The following is a 27,227-nucleotide window of genomic DNA, read 5'->3' as shown; positions in this document are numbered from 1 at the left end:
ATAATAGATGCCCTTTATTGGAATACCCCACGAATGAGTCATCAGGAGTCATGCCCTAGCTCTTTCTTCACTGATGGAAGCTCTGATTGCAGAGATACCTGGAAAAAAAAAGGTTTTTCTGGACATCGTGCAGAACGCTATCAGACTCTTCTAGAGCTGAAGTCTGTGTTCTTGTCTCTGTTTTTGTTAAAGGGTGAAGGACCTGCTTCCCTGAAGCTAATTTGCTAGAAGACAGCCCCTGTTTGCTCAGCATACCTGTTTGCAAGGTGCCTCTCTAAGGCTTCAGAAGGCTCGAGACATTTGCCACAGCGCAACAGTCTCAGCAGACTCCTGGGTTAAAGACAAGGTCCGGAAAGTCGCCCTCACCCCTTCCCATGTCAGCTTCTGTGACAGTTCACAAGGATGCCACCATCCACACAGCTGCAAGAGGAATGCACACTTTTAACGCTTACTCTCAATTTATTTTGAAATCATGTTTGTGAGTGTGCGGGAGTGTGGGTGTGTGCACGTGAGTACAGGAGCCTGGGGAGGCTAGGGGCATGGGATCCCCTGGAGATGAATTTGAGGGCACAACCTGATATAGGTGCTGGGATTCAAACTCTGGCTCCTCCGGAAGAGCCAACGCATGCTCTTCACTGACAAAGGATATGTCTTTACAAAAGTAATGGGTGTGACTTTCAGGCCCTTAGGATCTGCCGGCTGAGTTCTAGTGGTTGGTTTATTTTGGTTTCCTGGTTCCTCTTTCCAGGGAAAGGCTCTCAATCAACCATTTCTTTCCAAAGTGCTGTCTTCTTTTCTGGGGGTGTGGGTTTCCTTGTTTAGAGACAGAGGAAGGCAAAGACAGCTGCTTTTCCTGCCTTTAGCATGAGACTTTCCCCACAGCTAGGAGTGTGCCTCCCTCTTCTCCTCACTTCCTCTCTTCTCACTTCCTCCCTCTTCTCCTCACTTCCCCCTCTTCTCCTCACTCCCCCCTCTTCTCCTCACTCCCCCCTCTTCTCCTCACTGCCCCCTCTTCTCATTTCCCCTTTTCTCCTCACTTCCCCCTCTTCTCCTCACTCACCCCTCTTCTCCTCACTGCCCCTCTTCTCCTCACTTCCCCTTTTCTCCTCACTTCCTCCCTCTTCTCCTCACTTCCTCCCTCTTCTCCTCACTCACCCCTCTTCTCCTCACTGCCCCTCTTCTCCTCACTTCCCCTTTTCTCCTCACTTCCTCCCTCTTCTCCTCACTTCCCCCTCTTCTCCTCACTTCCCCCTCTTCTCCTCACTGCCCCCTCTTCTCATTTCCCCTTTTCTCCTCACTTCCCCCTCTTCTCCTCACTCACCCCTCTTCTCACTGCCCCTCTTCTCCTCACTTCCCCTTTTCTCCTCACTTCCTCCCTCTTCTCCTCACTCCCCCCTCTTCTCCTCACTGCCCCTCTTCTCCTCACTTCCCCTTTTCTCCTCACTTCCTCCCTCTTCTCCTCACTTCCCCCTCTTCTCCTCACTCACCCCTCTTCTCCTCACTGCCCCTCTTCTCCTCACTTCCCCTTTTCTCCTCACTTCCTCCCTCTTCTCCTCCCCCCTCTTCTCCTCACTGCCCCCTCTTCTCATTTCCCCTTTTCTCCTCACTTCCCCCTCTTCTCCTCACTTCCCCTCTTCTCCTCACTTCCTTCCTCTTCTCCTCACTCCCCCTCTTCTCACTTCCCCCTCTTATCCTCACTTCCCCTTCTTCTTCTCACTTCCTCTCTTCTCACTGCCTCCTCTTCTCCTCACTTCACCCCTCTTCTTACTTCCCCCCTTCCCCTCACTTCCCCCTCTTCTCCTCACTGCATCTCTCTCCTCACTGAGCCCTCTTCTCCTCACTGCAAGCTCCCCAACCCTCAGCCCTGTGCTCAGGCTCCACTGCTTACCCCCTCCCCCATCCCCAGTGATATTTTCCATACTTCAGAACACTGAATCCCAGCAAGGCCTTCCCCATGCTCTTCAACCCTTATTGACAAAACAGCACATTGAAAGTGTGCAATGAGCCATTCTGTACGCTCTTGAGGGCAAGGTACAGTTTTCACAAGTTGTCTTCTGATGTTAGAACGTCCCATACAAAACTCAATGTAGCCATGCTTATTTTTTTTCTCAAAGTGCTGCACTCATGCACACAGCCCTGTAAAGCGAAAGCAATGCTCTCCTGAATCCTCCTGGCATCTTGGTTATTTTTTTTTTTAAAGAACATTTGCTTCCACATCTAGCTTTCTAGTCTGAAAATGTCTCAAGAGTTCAATCTTAATTTTGTTCACTGTGCAGACTTAACAAATGCTTACTTTCTGAAATACAACAGGCGATGAAAATGGTTAGATGTACAGACAGACAGAGGAATAAATAGAGAGACGGATGATGGGTGGATGGACTAAACAGATACACCAAAAGACTGTCAGAAGAATCAGATCCACCTTGAGCAAATCTAACCTTCACTCCTCTTCATGGTGCTGTTTTCACAGCACTCCAGGCAAGCTCAGAGATTCCAGAGAAGCTACTACAGAAGATCAACGGCTCCCATTCCTTTGTGAATGTCTGAGTCATTCCTCTCACAAGAGTTCCATCTAACCACTTTTTGTTTGCTTGTTTGCTTGCTTTTATTTTTTTCATTTTAAATTTTTTTGTCTTTTTACAGGGAGGCAGGTTTCCCCTGTAGGATATACTTAGCCTTTTCTAAGTTTAGGGACATTTAAATGACACATTGCTTCTGCCTTGGATCAGCTCTGCTCAATTGCTCTACATTGTCAACTTGAGCGGGCTCAAAATCGGCACGGAGAAACACCTCTGCACATGTCTGGGGGTTCTGTGTCCAGAGGCTTATCTGAGGTGGGAAGGCCCGCCCTGAATACGGGCTGGGGGGCCAGACTGAAGACAAAAGAGGCCAGCTTTAGTCTGTCTCTGCTTCCACATGCCTCACGTGCCTGCGGCCACGTTTCCCCCTCAAATGGATCCCTTTCCCCCTCAAATCGTGAGCCGAAATAAACTTGTTTCCTCTAGCTGCTTATTGTCAGATGTTTTGTCATAGCGTTGAGAAAGTAACCAATACACTCCCAGACCTTCATCATACTGATATTAAACACCAACAAAAAGAGCTGGCACTGAGGAAGCGCTGTGTTCAGGCTTGACATTCACTGTTTCCTGTAAACCTGAAATCAAGGAGATGAGACTCAGACAAATCAAGTGCTTCAGGTGACTTGTTTAATCTCATCTCTCTGGTGAAACGAGCTACATTCTGTCATATAGCTATTTTGAGAGTCTTACACTTATTTTTATTTATTTATTTATTTTTTACTTATTTTTGATGCAGGCTCCCACTATGTGGGGCTCTAGTTGGCCTAGAATTCCCTGCATAGATCCAGTGGGCCTTGAACTCACAGCCATCTGCTTGCCTCTGACTCCCAAGTGCTAGGATTAAAGACTTGCACCGCGCTCGTGGTGCGAGTTTTGTTCTTAAGGATCAGTTCATTTCTTCCATTTATCACAGATGTAAAATATTTCAAATATACCGATGCAATTACTGAGTATGCTGGCTAGTTTTACATCAGCTTGACACAAGCTGGAGTCATCTAGGAAAGAGGGAGCCTCAACTAAGAAAATGCTTCCCAAAAAGCAGGCTGTAAGTAAGCCTGTAGGGCATATTCTTGATTGGTGGGTCATGTGGGAGGAGCCAGTTCTCGGTGGGCGATGCCACCTCTGTGCTAATGGGAGAGCAAGCCGGTAAGCAGAACTCTTCTGCATCAGCACCTGCCTCCAAGTCCCTGGCCTCCCTCAGCGATGGACTGTTACCTGGAAGTATAAATAAAATAAACCCTTTCCTCCCCAGGCTGCTTTTGGTCATGGCGTTTGATTACAGCAATAGAACCCCTAATTAAGGCACTGAGTAAGACATAGTGAGGAGCTAATTTTATTCTTAAATTAACCCCACGAAATGGGAGTGACATCTATTATCAAGAGTCTTTGAAGTGAGAAATGGAACGGGAAAGCACAGAAAAAACCAGGCTAGCCATTGTCCTTCAAGAGGGAGCAGTGAAGTTGAAGGGGATTGCCCTCCCTGAAAGGTAACACGTCTCTATTAAATTTTTAAAAAGGAAGGGAAGGAAATTGTAGCCCCTGTTCAGCACTGCAGCGCATGCATAAGGCTGGGGTTTTCTCCGGCTGGCTTAAACTGTATAATGTAAGTTGTGCTTACTTTGAATTCGGGGAGGAAATTCCTCTATGAATTCCTGGTAATGGTATTAACATCTTGGGACGTTCACTCGCCTCTAACCTAATTATTCATGCTATTTTCAACCACAGATTGTGACACCAGCAACTCAGTCCAAAGACTAAAATAAAACAATCTTTGGAAAATTCCTGTGGCATGTGCATCAGACAGGGAGGGATATGACCTTCAGAGGTCTCAGTGACTCTCACTCACAGGCCCAGCAGTCTCTGAACCTCACGTGCCCTAATGAGCATTCCCAGCTCCGACTGTTTATAAGCCCATTTTCTTTTACCCACCCCCTCCTCCCTCCCCACCCACACACCTGCTCAGCAAAAGAACTTCCCTGCCAGGACATGTCACAACTTGTAGAAGAATCCTGACCAATCAGAAATAGGACGTGAACCGTGGCTATGAATAAGTAAGTTGAGCCAGGTGTTCAGAGGCTGTTAATGCTCTATTTATAAGACAGAGTCCAGGCCACACAATGCCTAGTCTTGTTGGCTGTTTCCCAGAGTCATGCTGTATTTTAGTTTGTATGTAACATGGGCAATTAGAGGGGCTAGGTGGAGTTTTGCCCAAGTTTTCAAAGGAAGAAGGAGTCCAAAGTTCCTGGGAGTGTGCTGGTTGCCTCTTTAATTCCTGCCATGGGCTACAGGGAGGCGTCACTGTCTCCATCCCACAGATAAGGAAATGCAACCTCTGCAGGAGTAAACATCCTGCTCAGGTAGGAAATGAAGCAGGATGAGAAGCAAGACTGTGTGGACCCAAATCCCAAGTTTCTTGTCACAAAAAGAAACTTCACACACTGCCTGACCCAGGACCAGGTAGACAGTTTAACAGGAAGAGTTTCTGAGTCTCTTTCTGCTTCACCTTGTTTGGGTGTGTGACCTTATCTCTTTAAACCTCGACTTCCTCATCTTAAAACAAACAAACAACCAAAAGGCAGAAATCATGGGGCTGAGGAGACAATGCAGTCCGTAAAGTGCTGGCCCTACAAGCATGAAGACCCCGTTCGATCCCCAGAACCCACAAAAAAAAAAAAAAATATCAGTAATGGTGGCACATGTATGTTGTAATCCAGCCCTGGGGTGGCAGAAGCAGGTAGATCCCTGGGGCTCACTGGCCAACGAGCACAGCCTACTTGGTGAACTAAAGGCCATTGAGAGATTCTGTCTCAAAAATCACGTCTGGGGAGATGGCTGAGTCAGCAAAGTGCTTGCCTCAAAAGAGTGAAGACCCAGGGGCTGGATGGGATGGCTCAGAGGTTCGGAGCGCTGGCTGCTCTTCCAGAGGTCCTGAGTTCAGTTCCCAGTGACTTCTCATGCCCTCCTCTGGCCTGCAGCATATATGCAGGCAGAACACTATATACATAATAAATAAATGTACACGCTTGGATGCATATACACACAAAGTGGATATCATTGTAATGCCAGCCCACACATTTTAAATATCTCTGACAATAAAATAACTACAACTATTTTCTTTTCTAACCGGTTTCTTCATATGCTAAATAAAATAATAAAGCGCTAGCTAACACTTACTGAATGCTTGCTCCAGGCTAGGTACTAAACCTGGGGCTTGCATTTAATTTACACATGCTTCTATTGAGATAACTAGCTAACACTTCCTGAACCCTTACTACATACCACGGCCTATTTTAAGCACCCTGCTCATCTTAACTGTAACAAGTAACCACTCATATTAAGTAGTGAGCAACTGGGGCACCCAATATTGATGTCCCAGGTTTGCAAATAATGAGATGGAAGTTCAGAGTGGGTAAGTAAGTCATCTGTGGTCACACTGCCAGAAAAACAGGGGCCTTGCTGAGCACACAGGCTAGCAGACCTGAAAATCCGGGCTCAGGTTTCACTCTTCTGCTCCTGATTGTGACCAGGGCTGGCCCATGATCTCTGAGTTAAGAGCTGCCAAATGTGGACCAGGCATAAAGGTGCACACTGTTAACCCCAGCACTTGGGAGTTGAGGAAGGTGAATCTCTGTGAGTTTCAAGGCTAGTCTGAAGCTATGATACCTAAATTTTTAACAAGAGAAGACTTACTACTCTGTAGCCAAGTGCCCCTGCTACTCTGCTTTCTATTGTTGTGATTAACACAATGACCAAAAGCAAGTTGCGTAGGAAAGGATTTATTTCACCTCAGAACTCCCAGGTCACACCCCATTACTGAGAGAAGCCTGGGCCAGAGCCAAAGCAGGAACCTGGAAGCAGGAGGTGAAGCCGAGGACATGGAAGAGTGCTGCTCGCTGACTTGCTCTCTCTGGCTTGCTTATCTTGCTTATATAATGCATGACCACCTGTCCAGGGTGACACTGCCCACACTGGGCTAGGCCTTATCACATCAATCACTAGTCAAGAAAATGACCCACAGGCCAATCTGATGGAGGCATGTTTTCAATTGAGGTTCCCTCTTCCTTTCGACAAGCTGACAAAAAATTCACCAGTACACATGCAAAACTCCAGGGTAAAAGCCCCAGGATGTAACTGAGGGAATGAGGATGTGGCCTGTGGGTTCGAGGGAAGTCTTCCTTGACAGTACATGGCTTTGTTGGAGGCTTACAGTTTTAGGGGTGGGAGGAAAGCAACGAGGAGGGGGCCTCAGCAAGTGAGAATGAAGTGTGTTTGATGAAGAATGAGAAGATAGGAATGACAAAAGGTGGGGTTCGTGTGGGAAGGTAGAGATAAAATTAGCCTGGAGAATCAAGAGAGGTTACCGAAGACCTTGACAACAGCTAAGAATGGTGACATCACTTATAGGAGCAATAGGAAGCTTCAGGTCTGGAGGAGGAAATGACAAAAGGAGTACACTGTGGAGCATGGTTGATGGTGGGGGGACCAGAGAGATGGGGAGGCCTGGAGGAGGCCAGTTTTGACAGGGGTGAAGGCAGCTGATGAGAGGAAGAAAGGCAGAGGCAGACACAGAGGAGGATCTGAACTGACTAGAACAGGCCTGTACTACTGCCCCAAGCTCGCCCAGTTCCACCTCACTGCCGTCTCGAGCTAGCACATACAAGTGCCACAAATGTGTATGTTAGGTAAATGAGTAAGTAGTCTAGCTTCGGGTCCAGAGTCTTCATTCTGCATCCTGGGCTCTGGAAAAGTGCTCAGTCAACAGAGCACCTCCCCTTTCCCATGCATTCATGAGGATGAGCAGTCGATCCCAGCACACATGCAGAAAGCCTACATAGCAGTGTATGTTTAGAACACACCAGTGCTGGGGAGGCAGAGACAGGAGGAACCTGGGGCCTCCCTGGCCAGGCAGCCTAACCGAATTGGTGAGACCAGAGTCCCAGTAACAGACTGTCCCCAAAACAAGGCGGAGGGTTCCTGAGGAAACATTTCCAAGGTTGACCTCTGGCCTCCATAAACACGCACACCCGTGCACACATGCACACATATTACACGCACAAAGATCTTGGCATTTATATAAATTAACCAAATCTTGGGTAGGCTAGAGAATCTAAATTAAGTTCTCAGTTCTTGACAACAATTCTAGGTTTTTTGTTTTTTGTTTTTCTGCTTTCACATGCTGTTGATTTGAGAAACCTAATATCCCCAAGAGGTGACTGACATCAGTGGCAGAAACTGAGATGTGGGGAGACATTTCTGGAGTTCTTGCATAAAAATTAATTTGTATCTTGCATGGCAAAACTTGCAACTAGGAATACTTTCTAAGCATTTTCATTCTGAGACCAGAGTGAAAGTGAGAATTAATGACTAGACATAGATATACTTGAGAATCATAAGCAAAATTATCACTAGAAGGCATAAGAAACACATTTTTTTTTGTGTGATCACCATGCATAAAAATGTTTCTGGCTCCTCATTCTTTTAATGAGGTATTCTCCAGTCCGTGGAAGACTTGCTGACAGTGAGCTGCGCTTAGCCTAAGGCAGCTCATGCTGCTGGGATGGCTTCACGTGTTCACGTCAATCACGGACCTGCACACAGAGCCGTTCATGGGCTACTATACAGGCCGAGTTACACTGCCTTGAAGCCCTGCCAAGTTTTGGGTGTGTCTTTCTGGGTCTTTTTTTTTTATTATTATTATTATTAATTCTGAAAATGTTGATCCATCTTGTCAACCATTGCCTCCAAAGGCAAAGGAAAGTTTCTAAGACACCTGGGAGGGTCATAATTAATCTCAGGATGTAAAGAAGGCGCAAGAAGCCTTGGGTGTTGGTATAATGTTCTTGTGGAATGTATACACCTTATCCTTGTTCATTCAAATGCTGATTTCTCTACCCCACCATCTGGTTTCAATCCCAACATTGCATTGTGATGCTTATTCTAAGCATCACCTGTCTCAAGTTTGTGTAAACATGCCACCATTTGTTCTCTATATTGTCAATTAAAACAACCAGCCACAGTGCTGAGCAATGGAGAGGATAGGGTGGGACATCCGGGTCCAGAGTGGGAGGAAGAGGAAGGAAGCAGGGAAGAGAGAATCCACAGGAGAGGTCTTAGAACCTCTTAGAACATGGAGAGATGGACCAGACTTTAGATATGACTAAAAGCAAGTATAGTGGATGAAATCTGAATGGTAGGAAACTATGCAGGCTTGGGGGTTTAGAATGGAATAACTATTGCCCAGCATTGTGATCTAGGTTAATTAAATAAATCCCAGTCTCTGTGTGGTGACTTGGGTATACAGCTGGTTTAGGAATAACTGTGATTAACCAAAGATATATTAATAATAAACATTACTATGCCACAACAAATGAAATAATTAGCACACCTGCTAAGACACAGTGGAATTTAGAAAGGATTGCTGAATTAGAGCAGCATATAAATGTCCTAATTCCAAAACAGAGAACAGGAAATGAGTTACTCTGGGGAAGAGGTTTTGCATATTTTCATACAAGAGAAGAGAAATTATGGGTTCCATCAAAACTAATAAAAATCAGATATGACAGATGAAAACCACCAGAATATCTTGGCCACAAACTAGAAGAAATCAAGAAGACTAAACAGAACACGTAACATAAATTGCTGATCCTTTCACATGGGAACAACTCTAAAACTGAGACATAAAAAAATGTCTCTAGCCAGAACTTCAATAATACATGGCCAATAAATCTTTGGCTACAATATCCTCAAATTTTATTATGCCATTCTTTTAATTGGCATAGATAAAATTGGTTTTATTATTTATTGGTTTTATCTATTACAGTTTAGTTTCATCCTTTACATCTCATACATATATAATTTTAGGGCAGTATAATGCTTGTGAGAAATTATGTATTTGTAGAACAAAAGGACTGGACACCAGAGACACTGGATCAAACCTGACAGAATTCATTTTTCCAGCATGCTGAGATGTTGGCACATCTGTTCCAACATCTTACATGTTCCAGCATTCTGCCTGTTCCTGCCTCAACTGCTTCAGTTGCTATTTCTCATCAAAGCCTCCTGCCAAGAGAGCTTTGAAGAAAGCTACTAATCTCAATTGGTCCAGCATTTTAGACTGTTACAAATAGGACTTCTATTAAGCCCAAAATTTCTCAGCATTCAAAGACTGGACCACAAATGTTAATGCTTGCTTAATTAACCATTTTTCCCAATTTCCTTTGGGCCCCCTAGCAGGATTTCTGCATGTCCAAAAAGTCAGCTAGAAAAAATTCATGAGAAGGGAGTCCAATTTCCTTTAAGAGTATTGGGTAGGTTTTTGGTTGTTTTCTGGGGCCATGAATGTTTATTGTCATTGGGAGATGGTTATAAGTTGTTAATGATAATATTCAGAGAGAAAATCAGGTTTGTATATTAGGCAATGCAAGTTAATTGTTAGTTAATTAACTCATACTCATATTGCACACTGGTCTAATTTATCACAGGAGTATACATTCTTGGGTTAACAGATAGATATGATTATATAAAGGTAGGTGAGTCTTCAAAAACCTCAGAGACCTACAGAATATGGCATTTAAAAATGTCTTTATTATTTATAGATTTTTTTGACAATGAGACAGGTCATCTCCTGGCAGCACCCAGCCACTTCAAAGAAGATAATGAGCATCAAAAAGACTCCATATGGAGATGGCTTCAAATGTGGCAAACAAGCCACCTGGACAAAAAGAAAATGACCTTGTTTCATGACAGACAGAAGTCTGCCAAAAAATGGGCAAGCTTAAATGCAGGATAAGTCAACTGCCAAACTCTGCCAAGACAGGGTAAGCAAGTCCTAAATAGTTTCTGCTTCATATATATGTCTGTCAACTATACTGAGCCAGAAGGCTAAAGATGATGCTAGAATGTAAGAGAGTTATGGATGACTGTTCAGGCAGCAAACTCTATTTGTCAATTTTTTTTTTTCGAAGCTGCTAACATGCACTTCCTATTTCCCCAGTAACTAATTTTATTCCTTCTCAAGTCTCTGGTGGTGTTGAAGACCAAATAGTTATAGTTCCACAATTAAGCTTAAGTTGTTTAGAATTTAAGAAAATGTTTTCATATAGGTAATACCAATAAAGATAAAAGTTAATTTAGGTATAGAACTCTAAACTTGTCAAGATAGGATAATCAAATAATTCCTCCTAAAGTTGCCAAATGCACATGGACTGGACATTGCATATGTAAATCTTACCTAATAGTTTTCATAACTGTTTTATAATTATTATTGTATTGAAAGAAAAGGAGCCTTTTATTGGGCTTAAAGAGGAAACGTTGGTATAATGTTCTTTTGGAATGTATACAATTTACCCTTGTTTATTCAGATGCTGATTTCTCTCCCTCACTATCTGGTTTCAATCGGGACATTGCATTGTGATGCTTATTCTAAGCTTCAACTGTCTCAAGTTTGTGTAAACATGCCACCATTTGTTCTCTATATTGTCAATTAAACATCCAGCTATGGGAGAGGAGATGGAGAGGAGAAATTGGCAGGAAAGGACTTGGAACCATGAGGAGAGATGAACGGGACCTAAGATATGACTAAAAGCAAGTATAATGTGGGAAATCTGAATGGTAGGAAACTATGCAGACTTGGAGATTTAGGATGAAGTAATCATTGCCCAGCATTGTGCTCTAGGTTAACTAAATACATCCTAGTCTCTGTGTGGTGATTTGGATATACAGCTGGTTTAGGAATAACCACTGTTCAACTAAAACATAAATCAATATTAAGCATTAATATTCAACAACACTTGGCTATTTCTGCTTCTTGAATTTTTTCTTCTTTAGAATTCTTTTTTTTTAAGATTTATTTCTATTTTATGTGTATGGATGCCTGTATATATATCTGTGTGCTGTGTGCCTGCAGTGCCAGAGGAGGTCAGAAGAGGGCATCAGACCCCTTAAACTGGAGTTACAGATCCTTGTGAGGGCCATGCGGGTGCTGGGAATTGAACCTGGGTCCTCTGGGAGAGCAAGCCATGCTCTTAACTGCTGAGTCATCTCTCCAGTCCCTCATTAGCCTTTTTAAATACAAAGAGAAAGACCAAGGCCACCATCTGCTGTGGATTAAGCCGGACATTGCTAAATTACTAACATTTGTAATAATATATATATATATATATATATATATATATATATATATATATATGGTTTGGGTTTTTTTTGGAATGTGATCTAGGAGACTCTCACACAAATCTCAATTCTAGTTACTGAGCACCGAGTGCTCAATAATATTTGGTGGGAATGGACAAGAAATTCTAAAGTAAATATATACAATAAATTAATATGGTATATAAATACATGTAGATTTTATTTAAATGTGTGCATATGCTTTGAGAGAGACTCTAACTCATGGGTTAGAAGATTTAATCTATTAGATCCTGTAGTGACTGGGGGTGGGAGGTGCTCTGTACAAAATCAGGGTCCACCCAGAACCTGTGTGACCTCATCTGCAGCTAGGACTTTGGAGGTATACTTAAGTTAACAATATTGATATATGCACATCCTAGATTCTCCAGGTGGGCTCTCAATGACACGTTCCCTTGTGAGAAAGCAGGAAGAGGGGTGACACAAATCAAGAAGAAACATGGAAAGGGACAAGACAGAAGCACAGGGAAGACATCTGTGCGGACGTGGAGGCAGAGATTAGAGTTATCCGTTGCAAGTCAGGGACACCCACATGCTACCAAAAGCTAGAAGAAGCAAGGAAGGAATCCGCACTAGAACCTTCAGAGCAAGCACAACTCTGCTCACACTTTGGGCTTCCCATCCAGAACTGTGAGAGAACAAGTCTTTATTATTTTAAGCCGACCGTTTGTGGTGATTTACCACAGCGTCTGCAGGAAACGATAAAGAATCCAGGGGGTGTCTTTGTCGACTTAGCTCATCACTGAGACAAAACGTCTGACAGACGCAGCGTAAGTGGAGAGAGGCATGTCTGCGCTCATACTTTCCGAATACATCCCACCGTAGCACAACAGCACGGTGGCTGTGTGACTGTGTGTCAGCAGGACTGAGCAGTGTGGCTTGTTCACGGAGCAAGGAAAGCTATGGTACTCGAAATTCCTGCTCATGGTAGCCCACTTCCGCCAGCCATTACGCCTGCCCCAAAGGTTCCATAGCCTTCTAAAGTAGCGCTGCCAGCTAAAAACCAAGTGTTCAAACGTGAGCCCTTGGGGAGCATGTCCCGTTCAAGCCATGGCGTTAAATGGAGATTTTCATCTCCTTGGTCATATTGGAAAGATGCTCTCAAACTTGACTTTAACGACAAAACACAGCATTCCAAAAATCTTACTCGTATCTCCCAACAAGTTGGGTTTTGTGAGTTTATAGAGCTGGAAATTGAAACCTTATACGTGCTAGGCCTACTGAGATGAGGAGAGGCCTGGATTCGTGCTGTGTGCAGATTCACCTCTGAGTATATAAGAAATGAGCACATCAGTACCCAGACAACTTTGACCCGCTGTCAGCTTGGGCAAAGGAAACCTCGCAGTGAAGTCTGTCCTGAAGCTCTAAGTCCTTGACATTCTAGACTCTGGTGGCCTCCAGCTCATTCTCCCTATTCTCTTTTATGCCTACACCATAAAAACTGCCCTCCTTGCCAAGCCTCCTCCCTCCGCGCCTGTCCTCTGTGACATATGGTCTCCAATTCTTACACAAACGCTATTGCCTGTGCTGTCTTTCAAGCCATTTTAGGCGACACCGCCTCACAACTTATAAACTTCCTGGTATCCTGGTTGGCGAAGAGGGGTCCCCTGCACACCTGAAGCTGGATTCCCTCCCTGGGACAGGGGTATCTATTTTATTTGGTTACTAGAAGTCCCTTCCTTTCTCTCCCTCTCCCTCAGCATTCCTCAAAGATGCTCCAATCGGCTCTCAGTTTTTAGTCACTTCTGGTCTCCTAAAACTCCCTGGGCCATTGTTCTCATCCTTTTCTCTCACCTGTACAAACTGTTCTAAAATTGTCTCCAGCCTGAAATATTTGCCCAGGATTAATGGCATCTTCATATGAGCACTTCAGAATCAATGTCAAACTGAATGTTTATCATAAAAGCAACATTCCCATCTCAGAGAGCAGTGTTTTTTGTTTGGTTGGTTGGTCTTTTGAGAGTAGTGTTCTTGATTACCTCTTCATCCACTCTGTCCTCCTTGCTGTTGATTCTTTTTCCTGCACTTCTCATGCCAATGGCTGTCTCTCCAAATTACCTGTGAGTACCTCAGTACAGGCTCTAATGAATACCCTAGACCATGGCCTCTTACATATTCTCTTTCTGCCTTAGACTTCAATCCTTCCACATCTAACCTCCCTCTAGCAAGCAGAGGAATCTTCCCAAATGAATACCATTCCTTCCCTTAAGTGGGCGAGTGGCTCCCTGTGAACTCACAACCATTTAGAGTGACCTGTAAAGCCATTTGACAGCTGACTTGTGCTGGCTGCCCTACCCTTCTTCTCCCTCTGTGATGGCTGATGCCTCAATGATTGTGCTACACAGCTTGCAGCCTTGTGTAAAATACATCTTCTTTCCCTCTCTGACCTCTCTGGTAGTGGCACTAGGATTGAACTCCCTGCTCTCTACCCAAAAGAGCCCTTCCCATCCTTCTGCTGCCCCATCAACTCATCCTTCATGAATTCACTTCATCCCTTTACCTGACAAGTTTCACCACAGTCTCGATCTTGGACCTCACACCTACCCCTAGTAGGCATTCAGGCATTCTTTCCCTTCATTCCCTATGGCATGCTTCTTTGTAACTGCTACCACAGATGTGTCCACAAACTAGCCAACTCTCTGCATGCTCATAAAGTAAGCCCTTTGTCCTTGTGACTTCAGGGTCAGGGCTGGCACTGCAGAAAGGCAAACCATTTTCACAGAAATCTCCTAATACCTGCTCATCTGAAGGACCAGACAGAGTTGGTCTAGCAGTTCCTAGGGAAAGGGGGCATTGTCCTCTATCCTGTCTGTATGCATCACACCATTCTTTCCTAGTCAGGGAATCCCACCGATGGGACAATAACTAGTGGGTATGTGTATGGGAGGTACAGGACAAAATGTGTGACTACTTGGACACAGGGAGAAAACTCATCTAATGGGAGCAGGAGACAAAGGGGATAGAGCCAGGTACCTCCGACGGGCTCTGACTGTGTGCTCATATAGGGATATGAATAAGAGTGTGTGTGTTGTTTTCTACAGATGCTACAAGGAATAAAAATGTATTTCATACCTGAAATCCACAAAAAAAATCTTTTATTTTTATAGTTATGGAAGCCAGAACTCAGACATTGTGCTTCATGATAAGTCTGTCTTCCTCTCTGAAGACTCGGGAGAATTTAAAATCTAGACTTCTTCCGCATCCCAGGGCTGTTCTCCTGTGATTCATAACCCTTTTCCAACTTCAAACCCAGCAATGGCAAGCCAAGTCTTTTCCAAGTCACTATACACTTCTGCTTTTTTCCACCCCCATGTTTACACTGAGCTTACCCAGACAATCCTGGACCATCTGCCCACCTCCGAGTCAACTGAGAACAACATGGATCCACCTCAACCACGGTTCTTTGTCATGTGACCTAACACATTCACGGGTTCTGAAGATCAGTGCATGGCATCTTTGAGAAGCCATCCCTCTGCCCACCACACTCAGCAGCTAAAGGGAGGTCTCCTTCCAGCTCTCCAGTCAGGATGAGAGCATAGAGCCCTGACTGCCTGGATGGAGGCACGGAGGCCCCCAACTGTTTGTCTGTTGGGAGCACAAAGCTTCTTGTGCTCACAGATAAGCACTGGGGAAACCACGAATATCAAACACGCAGGGTGGGTTCTTTCACAGAAGAAACGTTTAACCTGTTTTTCGCCCAAAGGCTGGAGGGGTTAAATGTTGTTGATAGCCTCGTGACCGGCGCTGTCTGTAGGGCCAGGCCACACCTGCCTCCCCAGACTTTTATGTTTATCGCAGGCTTCCTCTCTAGACCTTTATCTGCAGCATTCTTTCTCCATCAATAGAACCCATAATTATGGGAGATGTCACATGCACTTCATAGCTTGATGATCTCGGTGCCCTCTGTATGACAGAGACCACACCAGATCTCTCCCTGTAGCTATAGAACTCATCTTGATGGAAGAGGTCCCATGTAAAAGAGTTTTGATATAGGCATGCTTTAAGCTTTATTGTGCACAAGGGATTGAGTTAATTGTTACCAGAAAACTTTTTTTCCACAATTGTACCATACTTAAATATGCCTAATGCCAGGTGTGGTGGCGCACACCCTTGATCCCAGCATTTAGGGGGCAGAGGTAGGTGGATCTGTTAGTTCAAGGCCAGCCGGGTTTCAAGACAATCAGAGCTACTCGGTGCAACCCTGTCTTAAAAACAAACAAAAATATGTCTAAAATAAACTGCCCTGTCTTAGTTAGGGTTTTAGCTATGAAGAGGCACCATGATCATGGAAACTCTTTTAAAGAAAAAACATTTAATTGAGGACTGAGCCCGGCTTGAGCTTCTGAAAACCTTAGCCTGACCTCAATGACACACTTCCTCCAACAAGGCCACACCTACTCCAACAAGGCCTCACTTCCCAATAGTGCCACTCCCCATGAGCCTATGGGGGCCATTTTCATTCAAACCACCACATAGACTCTAGAATTTGAGCCAGCACCATGACTAAGTCATGCTGAAGTGAATTTTCTTCTTGCCTCACTTAGATCATTACTCTGCCAGCCCTGTTGTTTGCAGAGACCCTCCACACCTGGATGAGAGCACAGAGTCCCAACTGACAGAGCTACCCAAGACGCTTTTATAAACTCTTGTATGATTTAGCCACAAGAGGAAATTTTTATTTGCCTTTATGCACAAGGAATTGTTTTCTGGGCCCAGTGCTTTTCTGCTGGCTATAGGTACATAAATAATTTTAATAGCCAATATATACTGGCCTCTCATCTATCCCTAAATCTTCTATGAAGAAATGAGATCTTTTTTTTTAGACCAGTTGACATACCGTGGAATGCCAGCGCACAGAGTATTTTCCATGACCTCAGTTGACTTACCAGGCTCTGAGTTCCTAATTATCTGGTAGGTCTTGAGATTCCCACGACAGTGACAGGATTGTGTGCCTCCTTCCCTTTTTCACAACACTAATTGACAATGGCAACATAACTCTCTTGGATGTGCTGTCACATTTCTGCTAGCTCAGATTGCTCCACAGGAACTGTCCTTTCCAAGCCATGGTGGCAGGTCTGTGATTCCCACACTTAGGAGGTGGAGGCAGGAGGGTCGGAAGTTTAAGGTCAGTCTGCGGCTACCGGAGGCTGTGTTTCAATAAAACGCTTCATCCTTTTGTTTCAAAAATACTCCTATGGATTGGCAACTACAGTGTCATGGTGATATTAAAAGGAAAAGTTATTCAATAGCATCATTCAAAGAAAATTTAAAATACAACTCTCTGAGTAAAAAAAAAAATCTTTGTAACTTATTTGCATATATATATATAAATTGTGAGTGTAAAAACACATAAAGGGGGGGCTGGAGAGGTGGCTCAGTGGTTAAGAGCACTAGCTGTTCTTCCAGAGGACCTGAGTTCAATTCCCAGCAAACACATGGTGGCTTTCAACCATCTATAATGGACTCTAATTCCCTCTTCTGCTGTACATGAAAATAGTGTTCATATACATAAAATAAATAAATTTAAAAAAAAAAGAATTGTTCATTAAACACACACACACACACACACACAAAGTTTTCTGAGGTTGGCTACTTGTCTCTTCATGCACAGATGACCATGTCTGCATCCAGTCATTGTTTCTTCAAGTGTTTTGTAAAAACCTCTCAGGTATCAGGTAATATTCTAGGCTTAAAGAGTCAACAAAAAGAAGACAAAGGCATTATGTCCAAAGAAATCAATATTAGTAGGAGACAATTATGCATTTGTTTGTTTGTTTGTTTTGAGACAATGTCTCTTCACACAGCTTTGCTGTCCTGAAACTTACTTTGTAGACCAGGCTGGCTTTGAACTCATTTCAGATCTAAGATCCACCTGCCTCTGCCTCCAGAGTGCTGGGATTAAAGGTGTGAACATTCACACCTAGCTAAACCTTACATTTTTAACAACAACAAATCACCTTTCAGTTAGTCAACAACCAAGACAGGAGTAGGGGGGAGAAAAGAGGAGAAAATCTTGTTTGAGTTGGAATAGAGGGGGAGGTCTGAGCAAATATTTGAATAAGAAGTAAGACATTTGAAAGAAGTAAGATGTGTGGGGCTGGAGAGATGGCTCAGTGGTTAAGAACACAGATTGCCTCTTCAGAGAACCCAAGTTCAGTTCCCTACACCTCATCAAGTGGCTCACAACAACCTTGAAGCCCAGCTGCCAGGGACCTAATGTCCTCTTCTGGCCTCTGAGGGCACTTTTTTCACAACACTAATTAATAATGGCAACATAACTCTCTTTTGTGTGCACGCGTGTCTAATTTAAAATAAAGGTTATTATTTTTAAACCATATGAAGAAATGAGTGGGGAGTGAATAATCCAATTTAACTGTGTTGAATAAATGGGAAGAATGAACTCATGGGGTTATTGTTAGTACGAGGAGGAGAGGTGTTGAGGCTCTGCCTGAGGCAGGGCAATCACAACGTGGCTGGGAGAAGCCGTTCACTAGACCCTGTTGTGTGCCTAAACACTTCACCAGCTGCCACCATCTCTAACAAGATCCTGTCTCCAGGTTCTGGGAAAGCTCAAGAAGACGTTAGCTTGCTGGGGCGTTCAGAAGGAGAGAATCCTTTCTGAGGAGCCTAATTCTTGTGAGTAACCATCACCCATGCCAGAGAATCCTTTTTTTTATGACTCTTTAGAATCTTCATGCTCTGAGATAAAATAAATCCACTTTTGTTTAGGGAACATTGTCTGCTATGAAGCAGGATTGCGTCATGTGTTTACAGGCCGCACAGACTTCCTTCTTCCTACAGGCTCTTTTTCTCACATCTTTTCCCTCTGCACATTTGTATCATTCAAGAGACTCTCCATTCTGCTCTTCTTGACCTTAATAAATTATGATGCCCATAGCTCAGCACTGGATGTTAAATAAGTGAGTAAGTAGAAATGAAATTTAAAGCTGGGCAGGAGGGTACAATGCCTTTAATCCAAGCACTTGGGCTCCAGAGACAGGCAGATGTCTGTAAGTTCATTAAGCCCTGAACATTTACTCTTAACCAAGGGACAGCTAGACAGAGAATGGTTAGTCTTTTCAGTGGGTTCCCAGGGACCTAAAATGCTCTTCTGCCAGGAGACAGATTTCTTGAGTTACATAGAGAAGAAATCGGTTCTGATGTCGCTTGTATGATACATTCAACAAGTCAACTGACTGCATCTGTGGCCCTGTCTGTTGGATCACTCACCACGCTGGAAAGGTGAGGATATTGTGTTTACCAGCTTTACAGGATATTTCAAGAGCTGGCTGAAAACTCTAAAGTACCAGCTGATGAATGTCTGTGTGGACATGCCACCAAGGTCACCAGATGTGAAATGTCCAAGCCACTCAGAGGACACTCCCTCGAAACCCAGGTCCCTAATCGTAGGTGACTTGCTGTGGCCTGGAACCAGTATGTCACCCAACTGTACTTTCAGACATGCATGCCGAGCGCCAGTAAGGCTATCACCCAAAGCTGAGAAGTAGTTTTTCTAATGCTGCAGGCTCATGTACAGGGTACCAAAATAGCACCAGAAATACTATACCCATATTGCTTTCTCCTAGACATCTGACACTTGTAAAGCTCATGCCAAATTTCTTGTCACATATGTGTCTGGAAGCCTCCGTGCTGAGAGGCATTTCTTATCTCCTGACATTTCAGAGCTGCACGGAGCTAGACAAGCAGAGCCTCCTTCAAAAAGGCAGGAGACAAAGACAAGCATTCTTTGAAGGTGACCTCTGCGGTCCGCGCTGGGAGAGGACATCCTGGCACATCTGTAATCCCTGAGATATTCCAAACGTTGGGAGTTTGCAGCTTTCAGCTGGTGGCAGCTGTGGAGCTCCCACTCTCCAAGGTCACCTGGAAAGAGCTCGCACAGCAGTTAAACAGAAAAAAATGCTACTGCTGGCAGACCATCCACAAGATCCCTCAGGGCCTTGGCTGGATGCTCTGTCCCAGATGACACGGGCAACCTCTCCCCGTTACAACTGAAGAGCTAATGGCTGAAGCTATTGATAGCTGGGACTCACTACCCTCCACAGAAGCAAACCATGATTTTTTTTTTTTTTGGATCAAGAAACAACAGTAAAAAAAAAAAAGGCCAAGTGACTCCCTTCCCTTCTGACCTTGCCTGTGCCACCTCACAAGGTGAGGCGTGGATAGCCAGACGGCAAGGGCAGGGGTTTCATGAGAGTCCTCTTCAACTGTGCATGTCAGAATAACTTTGTTTTTGTATTTATCCGTTTATTTAATTAAAGTCTCAAACACACAAGCTGGTCTTGGCCTCACTTTGCAGACAACAGTGATCTTGAATTCTGGGTCCTTCTGCTGCTGCCTCAGGCTTCATGTGTTACTAGGCTGGTTTCTGCAGTGCTGGGGACCAAACCCAGCGCTTCATGCTTACTAGGCGATTAAGCCCCCCAACAGCAGAGCCACATCCCCAGGGCTGGTTGGAAATGTGGATTCCCAGCTCCCATTTCAGACTTCTGCGTTAGGTCCTCAGGCAAGTGGGATCCAAGAATTCCCCTAGTTGTATCCTTTTTTAACTTTTCATTCCTCTTACATACATTTTATATGCATTAAGGCTTGGAGAAATCTAACAGAATCCTCACGCAAAATTAAAACACACAAACTCCCAGCTTGTAGGAAGGCTCTCTGGCCACGAGCCTCTGTTAGAAGACAGTGAGTCAGCCACTCTAACCTAACCCGACACAAGCGAAGCCGAAGCGGCTTGTGCTCAGGAGGAAGGAATGCGCTTCCTGACTGGCCCCTCTCTTGTTTGTCCCTCTCGGCCTCCCTCGCTCAAGCCCAGCTTTTGGAATAACACACACAGCCGTATGATGCTCTAGCACCAGCCACTTTCTGTTCTCTAACATTCTGTGTTAGATTTTATTGCTGCTGTAATAAGTTGCCACAGAGTTAGTGCAGTTCTGTAGGCTAGAAGCACAGTCTGGATGGCAACAAACTAAAATCGAGGTCTCCGGACATCCCCAGTCCCTACAGAGGCTGTGTGTAAGAGAGGACTGGTTTCTTGACTCTTCCAGATTCCAGCAGCCATCAGCTCTCTTCAGCTCACAGCCCCCTCTGTCTTCAGACACCACACTGCTTCTCTGTGACTGCTAACCTCTCCAGCTCTCTCCTGCCTCTCTCTCTAACTGTGGTTATTTGGGGACTTGTAGCTGAATATTTCATCTACTCATTCAGTGTGTGCATGTATGTGCATGCATGCATGTGTGTGCTTGTGTGCACGTACAGAATAAAACACATGCATGTATTACAAGGTCAGAGGGCAACTCATGGGAGTCAGTTCTCTCCTGTTGTGCTGGTCTCCTAGGGATCCAGATCAGCTTGACAAGCTTGGTGGTGGGCACCTTCTGAACCATCTCACCAGCTCTCCAGCTCAAGATTCCTGCCACACGATTACATATTTGACAACACCCACAAAGTCCTTTTTGCCGTGTTCACAGAAGATTTTCATAGGTTTCAGGGCTGTAGATGCGGACACTTTGGGCAGGGTGTACTGCGTTGCCTGCCACATCACACTTGTAACATAAAGGATGTCTTCAGTTGAGTCCCACCAAGACCCCATCCTGAGCCTGAAATTAAGGGTAAGGTCTCAGAAATTTCAGCAAATTGGGGGAGAGGAGGTAGTGGGGGAGGCAAAGTTCAATAAGGAGGGAGAGGGAAAAGGGAGTCCACACACAGGAGATCACTATCCACAGCTAGGCTGAGTTCTCCAGGGTCAATGTGAAATACCACATACAAGCACCCCATGATGGGCCAAAGACCTGGGGCAGTTACCCACTAGTCCTTGTCATCTATTAATAAGAGGTATGCCAACTCCTGTCTCACTACCTGTAGCTGGACGCCATAGCTATAGAATATCCCTGGTAGAGAGGCACAGAGGTCACAGACTGGCTTCCGGCTGGATCTAGAAGGTGGGTTAGAAGTCAGCGAGGTCTGAATGGAGGGGTTGGATCCTGAGGAACAGGAGTGTGCACTCGAAGTTTAAACACCCTTCTCTTCAGCCTAGTGAAGACCAGTGGCATCATGCATAGCAAGCAATGACTGCGTGAACCATCTTAAATAATTAAATCATTTAACTGTCTACCAATAGGGAACTAGCTAAATACATGGATGGTGATATAATGAAGTATTCTACTATAACTAAACATTATATATATATATATATATGATAACAGTCTATATTTATGGATAAGAAAACCAGTTCCTGACATAACGCTGAGTTAGGGATGGAGGTCAGGTTACAAATATATTATATATTATACATATACAATATGTATAAACATATACAAATACATATGTATATATATGTATATGTGAACATATATAATTTATATATGTATAATATATGGTGTGTATACATAGCAAGGGGTCTCAAAGAATGCCAACAACAGTCATTTCTAAGAAGCAGAACCTATCTCCCTTTGGACTATCTTCTTCACGTCTTTCTGTAGTACAAAAATTACAATAGGTGATGTATTATTTATTAATCAAGCTGTTGTAGAGATACTTTCAAGTCTGAAAGTTTCATTTGTCCTAAAGCTTATATTTCTGTATAGTTCTAATATGGTATTGCCAAATTTGCTCATGTATCCATGCTTTCATTTTAAACTATCTGGGGCTAAGGATCAACTATTACACAGACTATTTATGGCATAATTTGAACACAGTGGGTGTTTAATAAATATTTATTCCTTAATTGATTTTCATCAGAGTAAGATTCAGTAAAATAACACAACACACTGAAGAACTGGGTCAGAGAGCTTTTTATACCGTGTGGCAGTGACTTCCCATGAGCTATGAGGCCTTGTGTGGCCTTATCAGGCAGCAGCCTGCCGCTACAGGCAAGGACAGGCTTGCCAGTGCCCAGACACACCCTCACTACCCCAGAGATGCCATTGACAGCTGCACTTGCCTTAAATAGGACTAAAAAAGAAGGCAAGTGAAAACTGTTTCACAGCACAAATGAGATATGTGTGGAATCTGTGTCAATCTGCTCAAAATTAATTCCAGTTTGTCCCCTGAGACACGGGGCCTTCCTCAGAAGCAAGATGCACTCCCAGAGATGACCGAGCTGTGAAGAACAAGGCAAGAGGAGAGGAAGTCCTGGGGCAGGAAGGAAAGATGATGTGTGCAGGCCCACAGGCTTCCCTCTACCCACAGCTACATCCCTCACTTAGGTCAAAGGGGGAAGTTTCGCTCCTATCTGGGTTGTGTGAGAATTTCCTTTGATGTTCAGAATCCAAATAACAGGCAAATAAAAAGAAAGCAGAGAAGTGGACAAGTCCCAGTTGATTCATATATTAAATGCCTGAAAGAGACAGCCAGAGGAGGAAGGAAAGCACATGACCAGAAATCAAGTGAGATATACGTGTGTGTGTGTGTGTGTGTGTGTGAGAGAGAGAGAGAGAGAGAGAGAGAGAGAGAGAGAATGTGTATGTGTAGCATAGGGAGGTGGCATCTGGAAGTTATAAGATCTAGACACCAACCAAGAACCTAAGATGCTTTTTCTACATGAAAATTGCATAGCCTACCCTAATAGCCATTTAAATAGTTTAAATGGCTAACTTGCATAATATGTGACTATATGCCGATAAAGTTAGTTTTTTAAAAGATTATCACCCCCACCCCAACAAAAACCATACATATGCACACCTCCAGAGTGCAAAAAAAAAAAAAAAAATAGCTCAAGAACCTTAAATGCTTTTTAGGCACCGACCATGCTCTTGAATTTATTCCTGCAAAAAAAATTGGGCCATGTGGCCCTTCTCTTAGATTTTGGAAACAAAAAGTTATGAAAACGACCCTTAAAAAGTGTATGGTGTGTGTGTGTGTGTGTGTGTGTGTGTGTGTGTGTGTTTGTGTGTGTTAAAGCAAATACGAGGCTACATAAAGTGCGTTTCAAAAAGTAGGGAAATGGAACTTTCTTCAGAGCTCCATTGTTACCAAGCAGCAAAGAGGCTGAGAACCATGGAAGCTTGATCTGGGGTCTTGGAAATCCACCTTCCCACCCACGTTCAACACTTCCTGTGATTGTTTATAGAGCAAAGTAGTTTGAGGGTAAACATGGTTAGAACACAGTCATTATGCCCACAGCTCCACCCAGCTCTTCTGGTCTTTGGAACAAATCAGACTGGCGTGGGTCCAATCCCATCGCCCAGCTAACAGCCTCAGCCATGTAGAGCCAGCCGCCCTGGCCTAACCTGGAGACTAATCATGTCCACAGTGGCAGTTCTGCTCTCATTTCCTCTTAAAGAACAACAGCAGAATAACAATAGTTCGCTTTTCCCGAGCGCTTACCCGGGCATCAACCTGGGCTGTCAGAGGCTATGGCAGTGCAATTTAAAGAGTTCAGATCTTAACTAGGAATTTTAAATTACTAGATGTCACCAATGTAAATAACACCCATCTGTGAATCACATCAGAAATTTACGAAGTTAGTTATGGGAGAGAATTTCTGATACTCTCCCAGGATGGTGCTGGCGCTGCTATGTGCTAGGCGATGGTCTAGACATTTTACATACGGCATCTCTTAATTTTCACAATATTCTATTACAAGGGGAATAAGTACCCTATTTTGCAAATTTAAAGAAACTGCAAACATGTAGGGAAAAGACACAGTCTGGTGTTAAAAACAGTATCTCAGAGCTCAAGACGCCTCATGATTTACAGCCGCTCCAGAGCTCCTCGTTTGTCCCAAAGAGCCACTGCTGCTGCATCTGTCACTCCTTCCGTCTCTTTATTTTCTGTGACAAAAACCCTAGGAGTGACTTGTAAGACTGAAATCAACCCCGTGTGTTGGCCAGAGAAGACATGTTATGCCACAGAAGAAACTGGATCTCAGTGGGCCAGTATCATAGAGATCTCTTGCTCACACAAAGTCAGCACGGGTGCAGGGAGCCCTTGGAGGCAGCTAAGAACGCTTCTTTTCCAATCCCTCCCAGCCAGAGCCCTCTTCCTTACAGTCTCCCCCTTAGCTTCATGCTTTTTTTCTTTTTTAATCTAACCCACTGAGTCCAGTCAGTGTCGCCGGTATTATAGGCGTGGTGACATTCCCTGGGGGATGGGCCACAACCTAAGGAAAAATTACTCTCTCCCACTAGCAGCCATCCAATGTAAATAACTCCTCAGTGGTGGGGAGGGTGGTAATAGCCTCCCCTCTGTGATGCCATGTTGACAGGCTTGATCGTGTGCAGGACCTATAGAGGTGGTCACATGAGTGCGTGCATGCAGTGGTCCTGTCCTGTACATGAGTTTCACATCACTCCTCTCTATCCTTCAACCCTTGCATTCTTTCCGCCATGTCTTCCATGATGTTCCCTGAGCGTTGGGAGGGGACTTGGTATAGATGTCCCATTTAGAGCTGAGCACTCTCAGTGTAATGAGGCCCCAGACCTTAGTATGCCCTGAGAACCTAGCACAACTGACTTCCCAGTGGAAATACCATTTGGGCTGTAAAACTCAGCGTGTAGGCAGCACCACCTGCCAAAATGAAAACAAAGGACTAATCCATCGAAGTCCATACAGTTCTTGGGAAGTCTCAAAATGTACTAACCTTGCTTTTTGGCTTCTGCAGTTCTGCTCTGGCTAACTGTTCTTGTTAGCTGAAGTATGTCAACCCAGAACATAATTTTTGTGTTTAAAAGCTCACCCTGAGCAAGGCTCAGTGCTACGTTGGAATCCCAAACACCCAGTCTAGTTACCAGCTGGCTAATAAAGACTTTCTATTGGCTTAAACCCATGTGTCCAAGCAGTCTTCTCTGGTGAATACCCCACAAAGGTCAGTCACTTACTGTCAGCACTTTGACCAGTTGTGTGTCTCTGTATTAGCTACTGCCACTGCAAATAATAATAATAATAATAATAATAATAATAATAATAATAAGTTTCTCCGTCTTGAGTGTTAGCCAGTAACACTCAAGCTATCCGGAGGGTCCTTGTGCACTATCTCTCAAGCGAATTTCCTTCAAAGCTGAACTTGTATCATTTGCTCTGTTGATTTCCTACTCTGTGCCATCACTAAGTGGATGGCTTCCATCTCTTGTTCCTCCCGTCTGCTTCTGACCTTTGTGCATGCTTCCATGCTGCTCATCTTTGTTTGTCTTCCTCTCTTCCCCTTCTATTCGTCACCCTGCCCCCTCTCCTCTTCTTAGCACCTAGCATTAAAGCATTGCATGGTTACTGTTGAGCAGCAGGTCAACAAAGAACTCCAGTTCATTTGACAATAGCCATTAAAGATTCCCTTGAATTATCTGTTCTTTTGAAATATTTTATTCACTTCAAGATATAGCCTTTTTTTCTTGTCTGCATTATTCAAATTAAGATGACCCTCTCTGAAAGCCCACTGTGTCTCTGATTTGCTTTTGAAAAGCTTATGCTTATATGTTTTAAAAGATACTGTATGTTTTCTTTGTCTTTTATTTCCTGGGACTCTCTTGTTAATTTTCTTTCTTTTTAATATTTTTTTAAAAATTTAAAACAGGGTCTCATGCATCCCAGGCTGGCTTCAGACTTTCTATGTAGCCAAGGGTGATCTTGACCTTCTGATCCTCCTGCCTTTACCCTAAAGTTCTTGGATTACTGTCACCATTTCCAGTTTTATGTGGTTCTGGGAATCAAACCCAGAGCTTCATGCAAACTAGACAAAGCACTTAACAGCCTCATGAGCTATACCATGGCACTTGTCAATTTTTGTATGTAATCAATGTAATACAATAACTAATGTAATAACTATGGTTTCTTCCCCAGTTGAGAGAATTGTTAGCACTTTAAAAACTGTCCATCATCCTCAAAGACACTTTATAGTATTGATGATTATTTCTTTAAGAGCAAAGGTGTATTCCTTTCTAAATGACGCAGTATGCATGAGTATTGCCCCAGTTTCCATACATTAGTTTCTATCTGGAAGTTTCTTTGGACAATTGTATGAGAAAGGCAGTAACAACCCAGCTGTAAACCTATAACACGAATGAATCAATTGGGTTTTGGTTTGGGTGTTTTTGTTTGTTTAATGTCTTTTCTTTTATTGAGACGGGCTCTCATTATGTAGCCCTGGCTGGCTGGGAACTCTCCATGTAGATCAGGCTGGTCTTGAACTCACAGAGATTCACCTGCCTCTGCCTTTGGAGTGGAAGGATTATTTTTATTGCAGTTTATTGTCTTTATTTATCACTGGATATTTGTAATTAACTTGAGGCCTCCTGTGAATTCCAAAAGCAGACTATGACAGTTGAAAATGTGGTCAGTTTCAATCATCCTTAGGCAAACTTTTTTTTTAAAGGAAAGAACAACAACTCTGCTTTAAATAGTTATTCTGAAGTTTAGGTCAGAATCGTAAGCTTAAGCAAACAAGATGCTTAGACACTGCTGTCTTGAGCCATTCTTCATGTGTTTTATGTTGCAAACTTGTGAATCAGA

This window comes from Meriones unguiculatus, chromosome 2 (assembly GCF_030254825.1).
Source record: "Meriones unguiculatus strain TT.TT164.6M chromosome 2, Bangor_MerUng_6.1, whole genome shotgun sequence".
Classification (NCBI taxonomy): domain Eukaryota; kingdom Metazoa; phylum Chordata; class Mammalia; order Rodentia; family Muridae; genus Meriones; species Meriones unguiculatus.
Note: the sequence above shows the minus strand (reverse complement) of the source record.